This window comes from Electrophorus electricus, chromosome 1 (genome assembly GCF_041902795.1).
Source record: "Electrophorus electricus isolate QZ-2024a chromosome 1, ASM4190279v1, whole genome shotgun sequence".
Taxonomy (NCBI): domain Eukaryota; kingdom Metazoa; phylum Chordata; class Actinopteri; order Gymnotiformes; family Gymnotidae; genus Electrophorus; species Electrophorus electricus.
In genome coordinates, this window is record NC_137497.1 from 1,977,501 (window position 1) to 1,999,419 (window position 21,919).

General features: G+C 42.4%; 1 protein-coding gene and 1 long non-coding RNA gene across 4 annotated transcripts in view; one reads left to right on the forward strand and one right to left on the reverse strand.

Moving 5' to 3' along the window:
- Positions 1-21,919, forward strand: part of LOC145656919 (NACHT, LRR and PYD domains-containing protein 3-like) — a 486,221-nt gene that overhangs the window by 462,387 nt on the left and 1,915 nt on the right. The window lies entirely within an intron of this gene.
- LOC145659231 (uncharacterized) lies at positions 16,508-17,620 on the reverse strand. The gene is made up of 3 exons (XR_014125198.1): positions 17,334-17,620; positions 16,921-17,049; positions 16,508-16,812 (listed from the first exon to the last, which is right to left on the reverse strand). It is a non-coding gene; the product is annotated as an uncharacterized LOC145659231 (long non-coding RNA).

The following is a 21,919-nucleotide window of genomic DNA, read 5'->3' on the forward strand; positions in this document are numbered from 1 at the left end:
GTGTTTGTGTGTTTTGCACATGCCTGTCTGTTATATTGTGTGTGTGTTTTGCGTGTGCCTGTCTGTTGTGTGTGTGTGTGTGTTTTGCACGTGCCTGTCTGTTGTATTGTGTGTGTTTTGCACGTGCCTGTCTGTTGTATTGTGTGTGTTTTGCGTGTGCCTGTCTGTTGTGTGTGTGTGTTTTGCGTGTGCCTGTCTGTTGTATTGTGTGTGTTTTGCGTGTGCCTGTCTGTTGTGTGTGTGTGTGTGTGTGTGTGTGTGTTTGTGTGTGTTTTGCATGCGCCTGTTTGTTTTGTGTGTGTGTCTGTGTGTGTTTAGCGCGTGGCTGTTTCTTGTATTGTGTGCATGTGTTTTGTGTGCCTGTTTGTTGTGTGTGTGTGTGTGTGTTTTGCACGTGCTTGTCTGTTTTATCTGTGTGTGCTCTGCACGTGTCTGTCTGTTGGATGTGTGTGTTTTGAATGTGCCTGTCTGTTGTATTGCGTGTTTGTTTTGTGTGTCTTTCTGTTGTATTGTTTGTGTGTTTGGCACGTGTCTGCCTGTATGTGTGTGTTTTGCACATGTCAGTTTGTTGTGTGTGTGTTTGTTTTACACGTGCCTGTTTGTAGTGTGTGTGTGTGTGTGTGTGTGTGTGTTTTGCGCGTGCCTGTCTGTTGTTTGTATGGGTCTGTGTGTGTTTTGTGCGTGCCTGTCTGTTGTGTGTGTGTGTGTGTGTGTGTGTTTGTGTGTGTTTTGCATGTGCCTGTTTGTTGTGTGTGTTTCAAGTTTCGAGTTTGGTTTATTTGTCTTATACATAGTCATACACAGTATAACTCGTATTGAAATGGTTGTGTGTGTAAGTGTGTGTGTGTGTGTGTTTTGCGCGTGCCTGTCTGTTGTTTGTATGGGTCTGTGTGTGTTTTGCGCGTTCCTGCCTGTTGTGTGTGTTTGTTTTGCATGTATCTGTCTGTTTGTGTGTGTGTTTGTGTGTGTGTGTTTTGCATGTGCTTGTCTCTTTTATCTGTGTGTGTTCTGCACGTGTCTGTCTGTTGTGTGTGTGTGTGTGTGTGTGTGTGTGTGTGGTTTGCGCGTGCCTGTCTGTTAGATGTGTGTGCTGTGCACATGCCTGTCTGTTGTGTGTGTGTGTGTGTGTGTGTGTGTTTGTTTTGCATGTATCTGTCTGTTTGTGTGTGTGTTTGTGTGTGTGTGTTTTGCATGTGCTTGTCTTTTTTATCTGTGTGTGTTCTGCACGTGTCTGTCTGTTGTGTGTGTGTGTGTGGTTTGTGCGTGCCTGTCTGTTAGATGTGTGTGCTTTGCACATGCCTGTCTGTTGGATGTGTGTTTTGCACATGCCTGTCTGTTATAGTATGTGTGTGTGTGTTGCACGTGCCTGTTTGTTGTGTGTGTGTGTGTGTTTGTGTGTGTGTGTGTTTTGCATGTGCCTGTTTGTTGCGTGTGTGTGTGTTTTGCGCGTGCCTGTTTGTTGTGTGTGTGTGTGTGTGTGTGTGTCTGTGTGTGTTTTGCACGTGGCTGTTTCTTGTATTGTGTGCCTGTCTGTTGTGTGTGTGTCTGTTTTATCTATGTGTGTTCTGCACGTGTGTGTCTGTGTGTTTTGAATGTGCCTGTCTGTTGTATTGCGTGTTTGTTTTGTGTGTCTTTCTGTTGTATTGTTTGTGTGTTTGGCACGTGTCAGTCTGTATGTGTGTGTTTTGCACATGTCAGTTTGTTGTGTGTGTGTTGTGTGTGTGTGTGTGTGTTTTACACGTGCCGGTTTGTAGTGTGTGTGTGTATGTGTGTGTTTTGCGCATGCCTGTCTGTTGTGTGTATGGGTCTGTGTGTGTTTTGTGCGTGCCTGTCTGTTGTGTGTGTGTGTTTTGTCTATTGTGTGTTTGTGTGTGTTTTACGAGTGCCTGCCTGTTATTTGTGTGTGTGTGTGTTTTGCACATGCCTGTCTGTTGGATGTGTGTTTTTCACATGCCTGTCTGTTATATTATGTGTGTGTGTGTTGCACGTGCCTGTCTGTTTGTGTGTGTCTGTCTGTCTGTATGTTTGTGTTTTGCACGTCAGTTTGTTGTGTGTGTGTGTTTTACACATGCTTGTTTGTAGTGTGTGTGCGTCTGTGTGTGTTTTGCACGTGCTTGTCTGTTGTGTGTGTGTGTGTGTGTGATTTGCACGTGCCTGTCTGTTGTATGATTGTGTGTTTTGCGCGTGCCTGTCTGTTGTTTGTGCGTGTGTGTGTGTGTGTGATTTGCACGTGCCTGTCTGTTGTATGATTGTGTGTTTTGCGCGTGCCTGTCTGTTGTTTGTGCGTGTGTGTGTGTTTTGCATGTACCTGTCTATTGTGTGTGTGTTTTGTGCGTCCCTGTCTGTTGTTTGTGTGTTTGTGTGTGTTTTGCACTTGCCTGTTTGTTTTGTGTGTGTGTTTGTTTGTGTGTTTTGCACATGCCTGTCTGTTATATTGTGTGTGTGTGTGTTGCACATTCCTGTTTGTAGTGTGTGTGTGTGTGTGTGTGTGTTTTGCGCGTGCCTGTTTGTTGTGTGTGTGTGTGTGTTGCACATTCCTGTTTGTAGTGTGTGTGTGTGTGTGTGTGTTTTGCACGTGACTGTTTGTTTTGTGTGTGTCTGTGTGTATTTTGCGCGTGGCTGTCTCTTCTATTGTGTGTGTGTGTTTTGCACATGCCTGTCTGTTGGATATGTGTGTCTATCTGTTGAATGTTTTGTGTGTGTCTGTTGCATGTGAGTGTTTTGCACATGCCTGTCTGTTGTGTGTGTGTGTATGTGTTTTTTGCGTGTGCCTGTCTGTTATATTGTGTGTGTTTTGCGTGTGCCTGTCTGTTGTGTGTGTGTGTGTGTGTCTGTGTGTGTTTTGCACGTGCCTGTCTGTTGGATGCGTGTGTCTATCTGTTGAATGTGCTTGTTTTGTGTGTGTCTGTTGCATGTGGGTGTTTTGCACATGTCTGTTTGTTGGATGTGTGTGTGTGTGTGTTTTGCGTGTGCCTGTATGTTATATTGTGTGTGTTTTGCGTGTGCCTGTCTGTTATATTGTGTGTGTTTTGCGTGTGCCTGTCTGTTGTGTTTGTTTTTGTGTGTGTATGTTTTGCACGTGCTTGTCTGTTTTATATGTATGTGTTTTGCATGTTCCTATCTGTTGGATGTGTGTGTATGTGTGTGTAAGTTTTGCACATGCCTATCTGTTGTATTGTGTGTGTTTTGCACGTGTCTGTCTGTTGTGTGTGTTTGTGTGTGTTTTGCACGTGCCTGTCTGTTATATTGTGTGTGTGTGTGTGTGTGTGGTTTGCGCGTGCTTGTTTGTTGTGTGTGTGTGTGTGTGTGTTGCACGTTCCTGTTTGTTGTGTGTGTGTGTGTGTGTGTGTGTTTTGCACGTGGCTGTCTCTTCTATTGTGTGTGTGTGTTTTGCGCGTGCCTGTCTGTTGGATGTGTGTGTCTATCTGTTGAATGTGCATGTTTTGTGTGTGTCTGTTGCATGTAGGTGTTTTGCACATGCCTGTCTGTTGGATGTGTGTGTTGTGCACATGCCTGTCTGTTGTGTGTGTTTTGCGTGTGCCTGTCTGTTATATTGTGTGTGTTTTGCGTGTGCTTGTCTGTTGTGTTTGTGTGTGTGTGTTTTGCACGTGCTTGTCTCTTTTATCTGTATGTGTTTTGCATGTGCCTGTCTGTTGGATGTGTGTGTATGTGTGTGTGTTTTGCACGTACCTGTCTGTTGGATGTCTCTGTTTTGAATGTGCCTGTCTGTTGTATTGCATGTTTGTTTTGTGTGTCTGTCTGTTGTATTGTTTGTGTGTTTGGCATGTGTCTGTCTGTATGTGTGTGTTTTGCACATGTCTGTCTGTTGTGTGTGTGTGTGTGTTTGTGTGTGTGTGTGTGTGTGTGTTTGTGTGTTTTGCATATGTCGGTTTGTTGTGTGTGTGTGTGTGTGTGTGTGTGTGTGTTTTATGCGTGCCTGTCTGTTGGATGTGTGTGTTTTGTGTGTCTCTCTGTTGTATTGTGTGTGTGTGTTTGGCACGTGTTTGTCTGTATGTGCATGTTTTGCAAGTGTCTGTCTGTTGTTTGTGTGTGTGTGTGTGTGTTTTGCACGTGCCTGTTTGTAGTGTGTGTGTGTATGTGTGTGTTTTGCGCGTGCTTGTCTGTTGTCTGTTTGTGTGTGTTTTGCGAGTGCCTGCCTGTTGTATGATTGTGTGTTTTGCGCGTGCCTGTTTGTTGTATTGTGTTTGTGTGTTTTGTGTGTGTGTGTCTGTTGGATGTGTTTGTTTTGAATGTGCCTGCCAGTTTTGTTTGTGTGTGTGTTTTGCACATGTCGGTCAGTTGTATGTGTGTGTGTGTGTGTGTGTGTGTGTGTGTGTGTGTGTGTGTGTGTGTGTGTGTCTGTGTTTTATGCGTGCCTGTCTGTTGGATGTGTGTGTTTTGTGTGTCTGTCTGTTGTATTGTGTGTGTTTGTTTTGCACGTGTCTGTCTGTTGTTTGTGCGTGTGTGTTTTGCGTTTACCTTTCTGTTGGATGTGCGTGTTCTGTGTGTGTCTGTTGGATTTGTGTGTGTTTTGCAAATGCCTGTTTGTAGTGTGCCTGTCTGTTGTGTGTGTGTGTGTGTGTGTCTGTTTTGCACTTGCCTGTTTGTTGTGTGTGTTTCAAGTTTCAAGTTTGGTTTATTTGTCACATAAATAGTCATACACAGTATAACTCGTAGTGAAATGGTTGTGTGTGAGTGTTTGTTTTGTACATGTCAGTTTGTTGTGTGTGTGTTTTACACATGCCTGTCTGTTGTGTGTATGGGTCTGTGTGTGTTTTGCACGTACCTCTCTGTTGTGTGTGTGTTTTGGGCATGCCTATCTTTTGTATTGTGTATGTTCTGCACGTGTCTGTCTGTTGGATGTCTGTTTTGAATGTGCCTGTCTGTTGTATTGCATGTTTGTTTTGTGTGTCTGTCTGTTGTATTGTTTGTGTGTTAGGCACGTGTCTGTTGTGTGTTTGTGTTTTGCACATGCCTGTCTGTTGTGTGTGTGTGTGTGTATGTTTGTGTGTTTTGCATATGTCGGTTTGTTGTGTGTGTGTGTGTGTTTTATGCGTGCCTGTCTGTTGGATGTGTGTGTTTTGTGTGTCTGTCTGTTGTATTGTGTGTGTGTGTTTGGCACGTGTTTGTCTGTATGTGCATGTTTTGCAAGTGTCTGTCTGTTGTTTGTGTGTGTGTGTGTGTGTTTTGCACGTGCCTGTTTGTAGTGTGTCTGTGTATGTGTGTGTTTTGCGGGTGCTTGTCTGTTCTGTGTGTGTGTTTTGCGCGTGCTTGTCTGTTGTCTGTTTGTGTGTGTTTTTCGAGTGCCTGCCTGTTATGTGTGTGTGTGTGTGATTTGCACGTGCCTGTCTGTTGTATGATTGTGTGTTTTGCGTGAGCCTGTTTGTTGTATTGTGTGTGTGTTTTGTGTGTGTTTGTCTGTTGGATGTGTTTGTTTTGAATGTGCCTGCCAGTTTTGTTTGTGTATGTGTTTTGCACATGTCGGTCAGTTGTATGTGTGTGTGTGTGTGTGTGTCTGTGTTTTATGCGTGCCTGTCTGTTGGATGTGTGTGTTTTGTGTGTCTGTCTGTTGTATTGTGTGTGTTTGTTTGGCACGTGTCTGTCTGTATGTGCGTGTTTTGCACGTGTCTGTCTGTTGTTTGTGTGTGTGTGTGTTTTGTGTTTACCTTTTTGTTGGATGTGCGTGTTCTGTGTGTGTCTGTTGGATGTGTGTGTGTTTTGCAAATGCCTGTCTGTTATATTGTGTGTATGTGTGTGTTTTGCACGTGCCTGTTTGTAGTGTGCCTGTCTGTTGTGTGTGTGTGTGTGTGTGTGTGTGTGTTTGTTTTGCACTTGCCTGTTTGTTGTGTGTGTTTCAAGTTTCAAGTTTGGTTTATTTGTCACATAAATAGTCATACACAGTATAACTCGTAGTGAAATGGTTGTGTGTGTAAGTGTGTGTGAGTGTGTGTTTTGTACATGTCAGTTTGTTGTGTGTGTGTTTTACACATGCCTGTCTGTTGTGTGTATGGGTCTGTGTGTGTTTTGTGCGTGCCTGTCTGTTGTGTGTGTGTGTTTTGCGCGTGCCTGTCTGTTGTGTGTATGGGTCTGTGTGTGTTTTGCACGTGCCTGTTTGTAGTGCGTGTGTGTATGTGTGTGTTTTGCGGGTGCTTGTCTGTTCTGTGTGTGTGTTTTGCACGTGCTTGTCTGTTGTCTGTTTGTGTCTGTTTTTCGAGTGCCTGCCTGTTATGTGTGTGTGTGTGTGATTTGCACTTGCCTGTCTGTTGTATGATTGTGTGTTTTGCGCGAGCCTGTTTGTTGTATTGTGTGTGTGTTTTGTGTGTGTGTCTGTTGGATGTGTTTGTTTTGAATGTGCCTTCCAGTTTTGTTTGTGTGTATGTTTTGCACATATCGGTCAGTTGTGTTGTGTGTGTGTGTGTGTGTGTGTGTGTGTGTGTGTGTGTTTTATGCGTGTCTGTCTGTTGGATGTGTGTGTTTTGTGCTTGTCTGTCTGTTGCATTGTGTGTGTGTTTTGTGTGCCTGTCTGTTGTGTGTGTGTGTTTTGCGCGTGCCTGTCTCCTGTACGTGGACCGTGACCGCTGGTCCAGCGTGGGCAAGAGCAAGACAGCGGCCTGTTCCACGAGTGGACCAGCTGGTCGTCAGGCTGGATGTGTATGTTTTGCACGTCTGTCTGTTGTATTGTGTGTGTGTGTGTGTGTGTTCGTGTGTGTTTTGAATGTGCCTGTCTGTTGTATTGCATGTTTGTTTTGTGTGTCTGTCTGTTGTATTGTGTGTGTGTTTTGCACGTGTCTGTCTGTTGTATTGTGTGTGTTTTGCATGTGCCTGTCTGTAGTGTGTGTGTGTGTGTGTGTGTGTGTGTGTTTTGCAAGTGCCTGTCTGTTGTGTGTGTGTGTCTTGCGCGTGCCTGTTTGTTGTGTGTGTGTCTGTGTGTTTTGCGCGTGCCTGTCTGTTCGATGTGTGTGTCTATCTGTTGAATGTGCATGTTTTGTGTGTCTGTTGCATGTGTGTGTTTTGCACATGTCTGTTTGTTGGATGTGTGTGTGTGTGTGTGTGTGTGTGTGTGTGTGTGTGTGTTTGTGTGTGTTTTGCATGCGCCTGTTTGTTGTGTGTGTGTCTGTGTGTGTGTGTTTGTGTGTTTTGCACGTGCCTGTTTGTTGTGTGTGTGTATTGAAATGGTTGTGTGTGTAAGTGTGTGTGAGTGTGTGCCTGCCTGTTGTGTGTGTGTGTGTTTGTTTGTTTTGCATGTATCTGTCTGTTTGTGTGTGTGTTTGTGTGTGTGTGTTTTGCATGTGCTTGTCTGTTTTATCTGTGTGTGTTCTGCACGTGTCTGTCGGTTGTGTGTGTGTGTGTGTTTGTGTTTTGCCCGTGCCTTTCTGTTAGATGTGTGTGCTGTGCACATGCCTGTCTGTTGTGTGTGTGTGTGTGTGTTTGTGTGTTTTGCACATGCCTGTCTGTTATATTGTGTGTGTGTTGCACATTCCTGTTTGAACTGTGTTTGTGTGGGTTTTGCACGTGCCTGTCTGTTGGATGTGTGTGCTGTGCACATGCCTGTCTGTTGTGTGTGTGTGTGTGTGTTTGTGTGTTTTGCACATGCCTGTCTGTTATATTATGTGTGTGTGTTGCACATTCCTGTTTGAACTGTGTTTGTGTGTGTTTTGCATGCACCTGTTTGTTGTGTGTGTTTGTGTGTCTGTGTGTGTGTGTTTGTGTGTTTTGCACGTGCCTGTTTGTTGTGTGTGTGTATTGAAATGGTTGTGTGTGTGTGTGTGTGTAAGTGTGTGTGAGTGTGTGCCTGCCTGTTGTGTGTGTGTGTGTGTGTGTGTGTGTTTGTTTGTTTTGCATGTATCTGTCTGTTTGTGTGTGTGTCTGTGTGTGTGTGTTTGTGTGTTTTGCACGTGCCTGTTTGTTGTGTGTGTGTGTGTTTTGCACATGCTTGTCTGTTTTATCTGTGTGTGTTCTGCACGTGTCTGTCTGTTGGATGTCTGTGTTTTGAATGTGCCTGTCTGTTGTATTGCATGTTTGTTTTGTGTGTCTGTGTGTTGTATTGTTTGTGTGTTTGGCACGTGTCAGTCTGTGTGTGTGTTTTGCACGTGTGTGTTGTGTGTTTGTGTGTTTTGCACATGCCTGTCTGTTGTGTGTGTGTTTGTGTGTTTTCCACATGTCGGTTTGTTGTGTGTGTGTGTGTGTGTGTGTGTGTGTGTGTGTGTGTGTGTGTTTTGCGCATGCCTGTCTGTTATATTATGTGTGTGTGTTGCACATTCCTGTTTGAACTGTGTTTGTGTGTGTTTTGCATGCGCCTGTTTGTTGTGTGTGTTTGTGTGTCTGTGTGTGTGTGTTTGTGTGTTTTGCACGTGCCTGTTTGTTGTGTGTGTGTATTGAAATGGTTGTGTGTGTGTGTGTGTGTGAGTGTGTGTGTAAGTGTGTGTGAGTGTGTGCCTGCCTGTTGTGTGTGTGTGTGTGTTTGTTTGTTTTGCACGTGCCTGTTTGTTGTGTGTGTGTGTGTTTTGCACGTGCTTGTCTGTTTTATCTGTGTGTGTTCTGCACGTGTCTGTCTGTTGGATGTCTGTGTTTTGAATGTGCCTGTCTGTTGTATTGCATGTTTGTTTTGTGTGTCTGTGTGTTGTATTGTTTGTGTGTTTGGCACGTGTCAGTCTGTGTGTGTGTTTTGCACGTGTGTGTTGTGTGTTTGTGTGTTTTGCACATGCCTGTCTGTTGTGTGTGTGTTTGTGTGTTTTCCACATGTCGGTTTGTTGTGTGTGTGTGTGTGTGTGTGTGTGTGTTTTGCACATGCCTGTCTGTTGGATGTGTGGGTTTTGCGTGTGCCTGTCTGTTTTGTGTGTGTGTGTGTTTTACACGTGCTTGTCTGTTGTGTTTGTGTGTGTGTGTGTTTGTGTGTTTTACACGTGCTTGTCTTTTGTGTTTGTGTGTGTGTGTGTGTTTGTGTGTTTTGCACGTGCCTGTCTGTTATATTGTGTGTGTTTTGCGTGTGCCTGTCTGTTGTGTGTGTGTGTGTGTTTTGCGTGTGCCTGTCTGTTGTGTGTGTGTGTGTTTTGCGTGTGCTTGTCTGTAGTGTGTGTGTGTGTGTGTGTTCTGCGCATGCCTGTCTGTTGTGTGTGTGTGTGTGTGTGTGTTTTGCACATGCCTGTCTGTCATATTGTGTGTGTGTGTGTGTGTGTGTGTGTGTTGCACGTTCCTGTTTGTAGTGTGTGTGTGTGTGTGTGATTTGCGCGTGCCTGTCTGTTGTATGATTGTGTATTTTGCGCGTGCCTGTTTGTTGTATTGTATGTGTGTTTTGTGTGTGTGTCTGTTGGATGTGTTTGTTTTGAATGTGCCTGCCAGTTTTGTTTGTGTGTATGTTTTGCACATGTCGGTCAGTTGTATGTGTGTGTGTGTGTGTGTGTGTGTGTGTGTGTTTTATGCGTGCCTGTTTGTTGGATGTGTGTGTTTTGTGCTTGTCTGTCTGTTGCATTGTGTGTGTGTTTTGTGTGCCTGTCTTTTATGTGTGTGTGTGTGTGTGTGTGTGTGTGTTTTGTGTGCCTGTCTTTTGTGTGTGTGTGTGTGTGTGTGTTTTGCACATGCCTGTCTGTTGGATGTGTGTGTTGTGCACATGCCTGTCTGTTGTGTGTGTGTGTGTGTTTGTGTGTTTTGCACGTGCCTGTCTGTTGTGTGTGTGTGTGTGTGTGTGTGTGTTTGTGTGTTTTGCACGTGCTTGTCTGTTGGATGTGTGTGTGTTCTGCACGTGTGTTGGATGTCTGTGTTTTGAATGTGCCTGTCTGTTGTATTGCGTGTTTGTTTTGTGTGTCTGTCTGTTGTATTGTTTGTGTGTTAGTCACGTGTCTGTCTGTTGGATGTGTGTGTGTTTTGCGCGTGCCTGTCTCCTGTACGTGGACTGTGACCGCTGGTCCAGCGTGGGCAAGATCAAGGCAGCGGCCTGTTCCACGAATGGATCAGCTGGTCGCAGGCTGGACGTGTGGCACTTCATGAGAGAGTTCGCGGCAGGTGTCACCATGGACAGTCACCAGCTGTAGGGCCTTTTCATGTAGGGCTACCATCACGTAGTCAACCTGCCAACAGTCTGGTGGAGCTGCGTCACCAGGCCTTTGTGACACAGCAGAGGGTGGACAGAAAAACTGCCCGAGTGACGAGGGCGGTGTTGTTTACCTGCCACATCACAGGTTTACAAGCAGCCACTCTAAGACCTCTGGTGTTGCTGGAACACAGTCTCACAGTGGTGGTAAGTCTCAGTAATCCAATGTTTCCTTTTAGCCCTATAGTTTGACTTGTAGCTGCGTCATGAACTGATGCTGTCTGCCTCTGTCCTTTTGTATCTTCACAGCTGCTTCCTTGGACAAGACAGTGGTTCTGTTCAGTAGCCCAGCATCAGCCGCCTTGTCGAGGCCGTTCGCCTGGTGCTTTGTCGGTTTCACCCGGCCAGTCAGACCATCGCTGGCATCAGGGTGAACATGTGGGCTGCCATCATGAGGGACTACAGTGTCATCAGGGGTGTAGTCCTGGGCAGCCTTGGTCTCATGGCCCAGACCCGTATTCAGCTTTTGTAGAATTAGTAGACACTGACCCAGTGGTGAGTTTACCGGATCTTATTGACACTGTGATACAGGCTAACAGGCGGTGCTGCATTTTGTAAGTAAGCCCCCGGAGCATCCGACTCACAGGCACCCTGCCTTTGATTTGAACATCCAGCCAGATGCGTCTGGGCAGCTTCTCGGCGTGTCCGAGGCCAGCCTCTTCCTCCCGGTGAGACCGTGGCGAGCCCTGGTCCAGAAGACCAAGTGCCCTGTAGTGAATACAAGAAAGGCAGAGGCTGAGGTGACCACCACCACCACTGCTGATGGACAGGCCGTCCCTGCTAAGTGGTGCAAGCATGAGCACCATGACTGCCAACAGTGTGGCCAGCCCAAGACCAAGGAGTTTGACCACAGCAGTGGGGAAGACCGTGGAGCAGTGGATGGAGGAGATGAAGAGAGGAGATGCTGGACAGGGTCAGTGATCTGCTGACCACCCCACTCACCTCATGGTATATAGTTTCATATTTATTCCTGTAAGTATTTGTTCTGTGTTGTGAATGAGCTCTGATTAATACTGAATTATACATCACAATGTGAACGAGCTGTTTAATACTGTATTATACTTCACAAAGTGAATGAGCTGTTTAATACTATATTATACTTCACAATGTGAATGAGCTGTTTAATAATAAATTATACTTCACAAAGTGAATGAGCTGTTTAATACTATATTATACTTCACAAAGTGAATGAGCTGTTTAATACTATATTATACTTCACAAAGTGAATGAGCTGATTAATACTATATTATACTTCACAATGTGAATGAGCTGATTAATACTATATTATACTTCACAATGTGAATGAGCTGTTTAATACTATATTATACTTCATAATGTGAATGAGCTGTTTAATACTATATTATACTTCACAAAGTGAATGAGCTCTGATTTATACAGTATTTTACATCTCATTTATTCTGCTTTGTACTTCCCAAAGTGAATGAGCTGTTTAATACTATATTATACTTCACAAAGTGAATGAGCTGTTTAATACTATATTATACTTCACAAAGTGAATGAGCTGTTTAATACTATATTATACTTCACAAAGTGAATGAGCTGTTTAATAATAAATTATACTTCACAAAGTGAATGAGCTGTTTAATACTATATTATACTTAAAGTGAATGAGCTGTTTAATACTATATTATACTTCACAATGTGAATGAGCTGTTTAATACTATATTATACTTCACAATGTGAATGAGCTGTTTAATACTATATTATACTTCACAAAGTGAATGAGCTGTTTAATACTATATTATACTTCACAAAGTGAATGAGCTGTTTAATACTATATTATACTTCACAAAGTGAATGAGCTGTTTAATACTATATTATACTTCACAAAGTGAATGAGCTGTTTAATACTATATTATACTTCACAAAGTGAATGAGCTGTTTAATACTATATTATACTTCACAAAGTGAATGAGCTGTTTAATACTATATTATACTTCACAAAGTGAATGAGCTGTTTAATACTATATTATACTTCACAAAGTGAATGAGCTGTTTAATATTATATTATACTTCACTATGTGAATGAGCTGTTTAATACTGTATTATACTTCACAAAGTGAATGAGCTGTTTAATACTATATTATACTTCACAAAGTGAATGAGCTGTTTAATACTATATTATACTTCACAAAGTGAATGAGCTCTGATTTATACAGTATTTTACATCTCATTTATTCTGCTTTGTACTTCCCAAAGTGAATGAGCTGTTTAATACTATATTATACTTCACAAAGTGAATGAGCTGTTTAATACTATATTATACTTCACAAAGTGAATGAGCTGTTTAATACTATATTATACTTAAAGTGAATGAGCTGTTTAATACTATATTATACTTCACAATGTGAATGAGCTGTTTAATACTATATTATACTTCACAATGTGAATGAGCTGTTTAATACTATATTATACTTCACAAAGTGAATGAGCTGTTTAATACTATATTATACTTCACAAAGTGAATGAGCTGTTTAATACTATATTATACTTCACAAAGTGAATGAGCTGTTTAATACTATATTATACTTCACAAAGTGAATGAGCTGTTTAATACTATATTATACTTCACAAAGTGAATGAGCTGTTTAATACTATATTATACTTCACAAAGTGAATGAGCTGTTTAATACTATATTATACTTCACAAAGTGAATGAGCTGTTTAATACTATATTATACTTCACAAAGTGAATGAGCTGTTTAATACTGTATTATACTTCACAAAGTGAATGAGCTGTTTAATACTATATTATACTTCACTATGTGAATGAGCTGTTTAATACTGTATTATACTTCACAAAGTGAATGAGCTGTTTAATACTATATTATACTTCACAAAGTGAATGAGCTGTTTAATACTATATTATACTTCACAAAGTGAATGAGCTGTTTAATACTATATTATACTTCACAAAGTGAATGAGCTGTTTAATACTATATTATACTTCACAATGTGAATGAGCTGTTTAATACTGTATTATACTTCACAAAGTGAATGAGCTGTTTAATATTATATTATACTTCACAAAGTGAATGAGCTGTTTAATACTATATTATACTTCACAATGTGAATGAGCTGATTAATACTATATTATACTTCACAAAGTGAATGAGCTGTTTAATACTATATTATACTTCACAAAGTGAATGAGCTGTTTAATACTATATTATACTTCACAATGTGAATGAGCTGTTTAATACTATATTATACTTCACAAAGTGAATGAGCTGTTTAATACTATATTATACTTCACAAAGTGAATGAGCTGTTTAATACTATATTATACTTAAAGTGAATGAGCTGTTTAATACTATATTATACTTCACAATGTGAATGAGCTGATTAATACTATATTATACTTAAAGTGAATGAGCTGTTTAATACTATATTATACTTCACAATGTGAATGAGCTGTTTAATACTGTATTATACTTCACAATGTGAATGAGCTGTTTAATACTATATTATACTTCACAAAGTGAATGAGTACTGTTTAATACTATATTATACTTCACAATGTGAATGAGCTGTTTAATACTCTTATACTTCACAAAGTGAATGAGCTGATTAATACTATATTATACTTCACAAAGTGAATGAGCTGTTTAATACTATATTATACTTCACAAAGTGAATGAGCTGTTTAATACTATATTATACTTCACAAAGTGAATGAGCTGTTTAATACTATATTATACTTCACAAAGTGAATGAGCTGTTTAATACTATATTATACTTCACAAAGTGAATGAGTACTGTTTAATACTATATTATACTTCACAAAGTGAATGAGCTGTTTAATACTATATTATACTTCACAAAGTGAATGAGCTGTTTAATACTGTATTATACTTCACAAAGTGAATGAGCTGTTTAATACTATATTATACTTCACAAAGTGAATGAGCTCTGATTAATACTATTATACTTCACAAAGTGAATGAGCTGTTTAATACTATATTATACTTCACAAAGTGAATGAGCTCTGATTAATACTGTATTATACTTCACAAAGTGAATGAGCTGTTTAATACTATATTATACTTCACAAAGTGAATGAGCTGTTTAATACTATATTATACTTCACAAAGTGAATGAGCTGTTTAATACTATATTATACTTCACAAAGTGAATGAGCTGTTTAATACTATATTATACTTCACAAAGTGAATGAGCTCTGATTTCTACAGTATTTTACATCTCATTTATTCTGCTTTGTACTTCACAAAGTGAATGGCAGCAGTTTATTTTGCATTCTGTTGCACAAAGTGAATGGACACCTATTTAAACTGCTTTGTTCTTTAATAAAGTGAATGAGCATGTTTGCGACTTGCTGGTAATTAGACACATGCTTACAAAAGATGCACTTGTTACTTTGATTGTTATTATTTATTTGATGAACAATAAATGTCGTCCACCTGTTCTGTATTATGTGTGATCGTCTTGTTTGTGTATGTGTCTCTTGTGTTGTAGTACATGTTGGTGTTTGAAAGGTGTTGTGTGGTGTTAGATGTGTCATCACTGTATGTTCATTAAATCTTATGTTTTCTCGTGCCCCTTCTCCACATCCTATTTGCTCCTTGCAGCAGCCGTTTTGGAGTGGGCAGCGGCACCATTGGGGGCAGCTGGCGGGCGATGGTGCTGTGGTCAGTGCCCGGGGCCAGAAGCTTCTTGAGCACGGAGAGGTACTCAGAGGCCTGGGCCAGCCACTGCTGTCTGTGCCTGACGCACAGAAGCCTGTACAACCCTCCGGACGGTCTTGTACAGCCCACAGGCCGTCAACTTACGGCCCAGCCGACGGCACTCGGGCTACGCACACAGCAGCTTGAATGGACACATGCGGTATGGCATCCACAGGAACAGTCCGCTGTGGAAGAAAGCGTCGGGCGAAGACGGAGGTTGCAGGTAAACCAGCCGGGGTCCGGGAGGAGACCACCACAGACGCAGATTCTTGGTCAGTGCCGGCCTCCCAGACTGCACTCTGGTGAAGAGCGCCCGGCTAACCCACTGGTGCTGCTCTCTGGGCAGCGTCTGCTTCCAGCCCTCAGGCAGAAGCATCTTAAACGAACAAACAGATGCATCGTGAATATGGGCTTGGTGTTTTCCTCAACCTACCACAAAAGCACCAGAGGGGGGTGGTGCTGCTCATCTCAGCAGTGGGCACTGGCTGCGTTTGCGAAGGCTGCTTTTCTGGTTCAGCCGTCGGCAGGGAGTGCTGGGGTGGGGCAGGGACCTCCGGAGCAGAGGAAGAGGAAGCTGGAACAACACACATTAATGAGCTTAGAAAAGGGCAAAAGATGTCACTTAACGTCACAACAAGGGTGTACATCAGCCTTTGGGGACGACTGACACAGCCAAGAAGCTGAAAGTATCTAAAGCTACTGAAGCCTAAAAGCATCGAGTGCTACTGAAGCGCGATTCACTCCAACCCACCCCTCCATGACAACAGCAGAGTCAAGCAAATCTATGTCATTATGTGCAGCTATGTTAATGAAATAAGCAGATGAAATGAAGATGAGTTTTAGCCAGCAAACAGAACAGCACCACTAAACATGCATTTAGTGATTTAATGATTAAGTGCAGAATGAATTAATGACCGTGCAGGGTGAAATAAAGTTATAGCTGTGTTACAATGCATCACAACAAAACAGACCTTCTATTTTATACTTGTGTAGTTCACTCAGTCCATTCAGCAGGACAACTCACCTTCAGTGTCCGGTTCCATGGACACAGCCAGCAGCTCGGCATCGGAAGGCTCCTGTGTGTGCCTGCTGGCGGTGGAACTCCAATGGCTGGAGACACCTGCGTATGGAAACAAGGAGCAACTTCAGACACCAGAAAGGAGTCACATTCAAAGGCACTCAATGACTCGGTCATCCACCCACACCCGCCCGCATGCACGCCCCTGGAAGATGGGCTGCTGGTGCCGGAGCAGGCACAGATGGGGAGGTGGTCGCCACGGTTGCGGAGCACGTCTGTGTCCGGCCGCTCTCCTTCCCGTCTCTGCCCTGGATGTACTTTTGCAGCGCCTCCATCTTGCTCCCAGGCCTCACCGTCTGCCGCCGGATCCGCTGGACGTGGCTGGATTAACAAAACCTCACACGTAACCGCAAAACGTTCCACGTTCCAACGCTGCTGTGTTTGTCATGCGTGAATTCAGCACCTGCCTCCTCTTCTCCCTGTGTTACCCTCATACAGGTCCCTGTACGAGACACTCTGGTGTTCCCCGAAGCCGACGAGACGCTGTTTCTCCCGCCCAGGAGAGGAGGACCCGTCCCTGGTCCGGCGCTCCCCGACGGCTCTCATTACGTCGGGAAAGAGGCTCGCGTCCTGGACCAGGGCATCCTTGTTGACCATAGCAGGCAACATCAAAGTCTCTTCACCCTCGTGCTCCCATTGAAGGGCCGCCAACACCATAAAGGCGTATCCCATGTCGTGGGTCAGCAGCCATTTAAATGTTTGACCCCGGTACTGCCCGCACTGGACTGTGTTCTCGCTCAGCACCAGCCAGGCGTTCCTGGGGTCGTCCCCTGCTCTCCATCACATGGTCCTTGGCCTCCTCCCTCATCCTCTCGGTGCTCCAAGCCCAAGACGGAGCCGGCCGCCGCTTGTAGGCGTTGGACTGCTCCACGGCCTCGGGCGAAGGCTGGAGGGTGAGCTCGCCGGAGGTCTCTCGATTAAATGCAGGCTTGTAATCCATTCTGTCCAAAAGGAAACAAGAGAGGAAGAGACATAAACATCGTGTGCACGCACGTCTGCGGAGACAAAAGACGACATGCGCACACATAAAACTTTGACAGGCTGCTTACTTGAATTGTTGGTCAATACCCAAACTGTAGAAAGACGAACACACACAGCAGTGCCACATACAGAACAGTACCGACACGGTCGTGGTTTGCTTAGTGAACTTACAATGAACGCAGTAGACCGCTGCGTATCTACAATACAGACAACAGACAACACACACATACATCAATACGGTCAACCTCGAGTTGTAAAGCACCACTCCAGACGTGCATACAAGCTAGCTGGGCGCATTTAATCATCCATGTTAATGTCATCTAGTCAGACACTGTGTTTTACACAGAAATGACCGAGACGAGCGAGCGATTTAGCGAGCTAGCTCGGTCGCTCGGGTGTGGCTGCTAATTTCGCCCCTTAAATCTCACTTTTACATTCTTGACGTACGTAGACGGGGAATAAAAGCCAGATAAAGACCTACAGCAAACGAATCGAAGAGCTAAACTTCAAGCAACAGGAGAAAGCGGCTGTGCTGATCTGCACTGTAATCCGCAGACAGTCAGCTGGTGCTCGGCAGCTTTTCCAGTCGCGCTAGTTCACTAGCTAGTTGGCTAACGTGCGACAGCTTTCTTTCAGTCGTCTAACAAAGCGGATGTGTTCAGATTCCGCTCATACTGAATAAAATGCACTAAAGCTCATAAAGACGGTGAAGCACCATGGCGTTGTTCAAGCATAACCCACTAATGTTAGTGTCCAAGAAAGCTACTGAAACACATCTGCTAGTGTTGGTTTGTAGCTAACGCTGGTTTACACTGCAGCTACAGTACAGCACAGCATCGACCTGTTCCAGCCTCTCCAGCTTTATTCCTCTCCAGTGGCTTGGCTGTTTTGTTTTGTGATGATGGTGTTTGCCCTGGTTTTCTCTCTGAACTGTGAACTCTCTTCTTCTTTGTGTATTGAGGACGAGTGTGAGGTGCTGTGCTGATCTCCACTGTCATCCGACTCCAACACACCTGAACCGGCGTCTCCTCATTAGATGCGCACACCTGAATGAACTCCAACGTCCACGAACGCTCCACCTTTACTGCTGATGGGTTATATTCACAAAGAGCTGTTTGTCCAGAAAATATGAATGTGTCTGCTGACTATAAGCATGCACGATATATAAACATATTTATATGCATTACTCATTGTATTGTTAAGTTTAAAGGCTTGTTCACTCGATGATAATCTGGAATGCCATCAATTCCAGTATAACAAATGTGAAGGGGACGCATCCGGTTTTATTGGGCCAAAATGTAGAAGAAACTGAGGAAGTTGATGGAGGGCAAGAAATCAAAAAGAAAACATTTAAAATTAATAAAGTGGTTGTAAAATAAGAAAGTACTACAAAGAAAGATGAAATGCGATCTGTCACCACAAAATGAAACTACACAACAGCGACTGCTGGGACTGCTATGAATGGTAGGCTGGTAGGTAGAATGGTAGGGGAAGGCAGACGAGGAGGTCAGTCAGACACAACTCTGTGTTTAGTGTTTAAAGTGTCTCTCTTCAGATGGATGACATCTGTGTACAGGTGGGAGCAGCAAACACACAAGCTTATATGTCTTACTTTATACAAGTGTGAACTGAGTGGCCATTTGAACTGTGATCAAACAGATTTTTGTTCAGCACATCTAGACACTTTCTGCAGTGTAAAAACTTATTTAATGGTGCAACCTCAAAAATCCATGTGTAACAAGCAGGTTAATTGGTTTTATTCAAATCAAGTAAATTGTTTGATTATAAGAAGTAAAATAACCAGAACAGTTCACATGACCAAATTAACTTAATTAACAAATAAACTTTACAATTTTACTGAGTGCATTCAATATCTTAGTAAGGAAGTTTTAAATACATTTATTAAATAATTTATTCAATTTAGCGCTATTATGTCCCTTCAGGTTTTCTCAAGTTTCTTGTCAGAATTGTCTAAGAAAGTGAGAGAGGCTTGTGTGGTGGTAATGGAAAAGCTCAGAAGAAGGAACGGAGGACGCAGACAGTTCATTGTCATAGATGAGATTTTAATCTTTTCTTTTGAAAAAGTGGATAAAACTGTTTGCTAATAAAAGAACGTCTAATGATGCAAAGAGAAAAGCTATTAATCAGTCTGGAGGTTTCCTCTTACCCTTGCTTAGCGTAGCCGTACCCTTTATAAGCAGTTTGATAGCATCACACAAAGATTCTGCTATTCCCTGAACAAAACTAATGTTTATTTTGTTCATCAGCTCATCACGTAGAACACCATACAATGTTATCAGCAACTTTAGATAACGTCTCATTACAATTTTCAAGTAATGTTTTGATGAAAAAAGATTTTCCGCTATTGCTAGGACCACAAACGATACATGAAAATGGTATTTGCATTCTAGCATCTAAACATTGAGTTACAGACATTTTACAATAATGCTAAAAAAATACAAATCCTATATGCAATCAGATTCTTAATACCCGTACGCAGAATCCTGAAATCGGGCAACAAAACAAGTTTGTCCTAAACAATCCTGAATCTTTTAATTCGAGATTTGTGTTTGAAGAGAAAGCCCTTTTTATCTCTCACAATTTGATTGTGGGTGGTCGTAAGTACTCTAGTCTGTTCACCATTTTTCACACATTCGTCAACCGGTTCTGTCAAGAGATTTCAGGTTTACGAGTTTAGCATTTGAATAGTTTTAAAGTGATACCCTTGGCTTTCATTGTTGTTTTACCTTTGGGAGTCCGATACCCATATGTTTTAGGTCCCGAGCTGACAAATTCTAGAATCTCATCACCACAGTCCAACTCATTTGTAAGACCCCCCCAGGTAATCACCCAAAGGTGGTATCCAATCACCTTGACGACTTTTGAAGATGATGCTGTCTGTGTACAAGCAACGGTCTTGTAAACAATCTATCAAATTGTACAGCTCGTACATATTTTCCATGTGCATGCTCTAAAAGATGTGATTGTCACAATCACAAACTTAGATTCTATAAGATAATGATGATGAATTCATGGGTAGAGATATTTCATGGAATGATACATAATCAGATAGCAAAATATTCACACAACAAATTTGTCCAATAAAATATTCAATATAGCAGTTTATTTCATAGTTTGTGTTAAACAACATATTAATTCATACATTTTCCCTACAACTGTCACGGTCATTTAACCTGGAGTTGAAAGACAACATTGAGGACACTGAGGACTGTTTCTATGAATGTATATTACCAATAACAGTTGGGAGGGATACTAGTGGTTACTTCTCTGCCTTGGTTGTTGTGCTGAATTGCGTGTCTGTGTGTTTGTATGTGGAGGTGACGTAAAACGTATTGAAGTGGAGCTACTGTTTGTCAACTATGTTTTTAATTTTATCCATGTGATTTATGTGTTGTCTACAGACTTGTTATGCTGGGACTATTTGCAATTCTTCCTTTAGCTTTTTGTTCTAAGGGCAGGGCTTAAAAGGGAGGCTCTTCATTTTTCAGCAGATTTGTTAAATGAGCCGTTTCCATGGAAGCAGCCTTGACTCTCAACCACTGTCCAACCAGACCACTACATAAGCCAGATCTACTCTAATCTACAAACAAAAAGCTTCAATGGTCAGAGCTTTCATTTTCTTAACTGTTCTGAACCAAATCGACACCATTGTGTTAAACAGCAAATCCCCTGGTATCTCAGACGTCTCTGTCAAACTGCTTTCTGAACAGCAAGAAATAGTGCTAGAACATGAGCTCTCTGCCCTCCACCAATTTCACCAGAAACTGCAGGATCCACCAGAACTAACTACATCATATGTAAAACAGCTAACTCAAAAGGCTGCAAAACAACTTTCCTTCAAATTTGAGTAGTGTGCAGAATATGCACATTCTAGAGTCTCTTTCTCTGGAACAGTTGGCATTGGCACTGAATATCAATTCAGCCTCTATTTTTAACGGAAACTTCTCTCAGACCTTACTTGTGTGGTTACATATTTTGTTTCAGTGCACAGTAACAACCACCTAACACTTTACTCTGTAACATTGAAATCATAATTATGCAAATGTATGCATAAAATTATTGAGTATATGTGTATAGTAGAGAGTGTGTATGCTGTATATGAGCTTTGCTCACCAAAGCTGGGAAATGCCTTACGTGTAGAGCTTGGTCCGGAATTTCTCACCATTGTCCTGAATATTACAAACACAGTCTTGAATAATATTTAAACCCTACAAATCCTTCTTATCAAGTAAAATGGTTCAATTTTATTTCATTCCAACCAGGAAAAAATATAAATATTATTCAAGGTAATAATTTAACCACAAAGCTCTTGTGGGTTGTTTTTGTATGTTTGTCCTTCAGAATTTACCTTTATAGCAGCATTTAACTGACACTTTTTGTCCAAAGTTACTTACAACTACGACTGAGTACAACTTGGGCAATTGAGGCTCAGGGGCCCAACAGTAGGAACTTAGCAGTGGTGGAGCTTGAATCAGCAACCTTCTGATCACAAATCAAGCACCTTCACCACTGAGCTACCACTTCGGTTCCGATGCTGTTCCAATCTGTTCCAAATGGTTCTAAAAGGCCCGCGTCCTCTCATTGGCCTGTTCCAGTAGGATTCGCGAGTTTTCATTGGCTCTCCCGTTGCTATCCCGTTGCTGGCTCGTCACACTGTCACACTTCTCACGGCGTGCGGTAAGTATCGACGGCTAAGGAAGTTTCCCTTCCGTTCGTTTTTCAGACGTTTTACGCTCTTTTTCTTTACCTGGCTTTTATTCCCCGTCTACCTACCTCGGGAATGTACTGTAAACGTGACATTTCATGGGCCCGATTAGCGGCTCGCTCGGCCGGTGGTTTATGTGCGAAATAGCGGGTGTCCGACCATCTGTCTGGCTAGATGGCATTAAAATGACTGATGAAATGTGAGCAGGTGGTTTGCGTGCTCGTCTGCAGTGGCTCGTCTGGAGTGCTGCTTTACAACTCCAGATCGACCGTGTGTGTTGCTGTATTGTATTGCGGACGTGCGGCGTAGTACCGCGTTCATTGTAAGTGTTCTCTGTATGT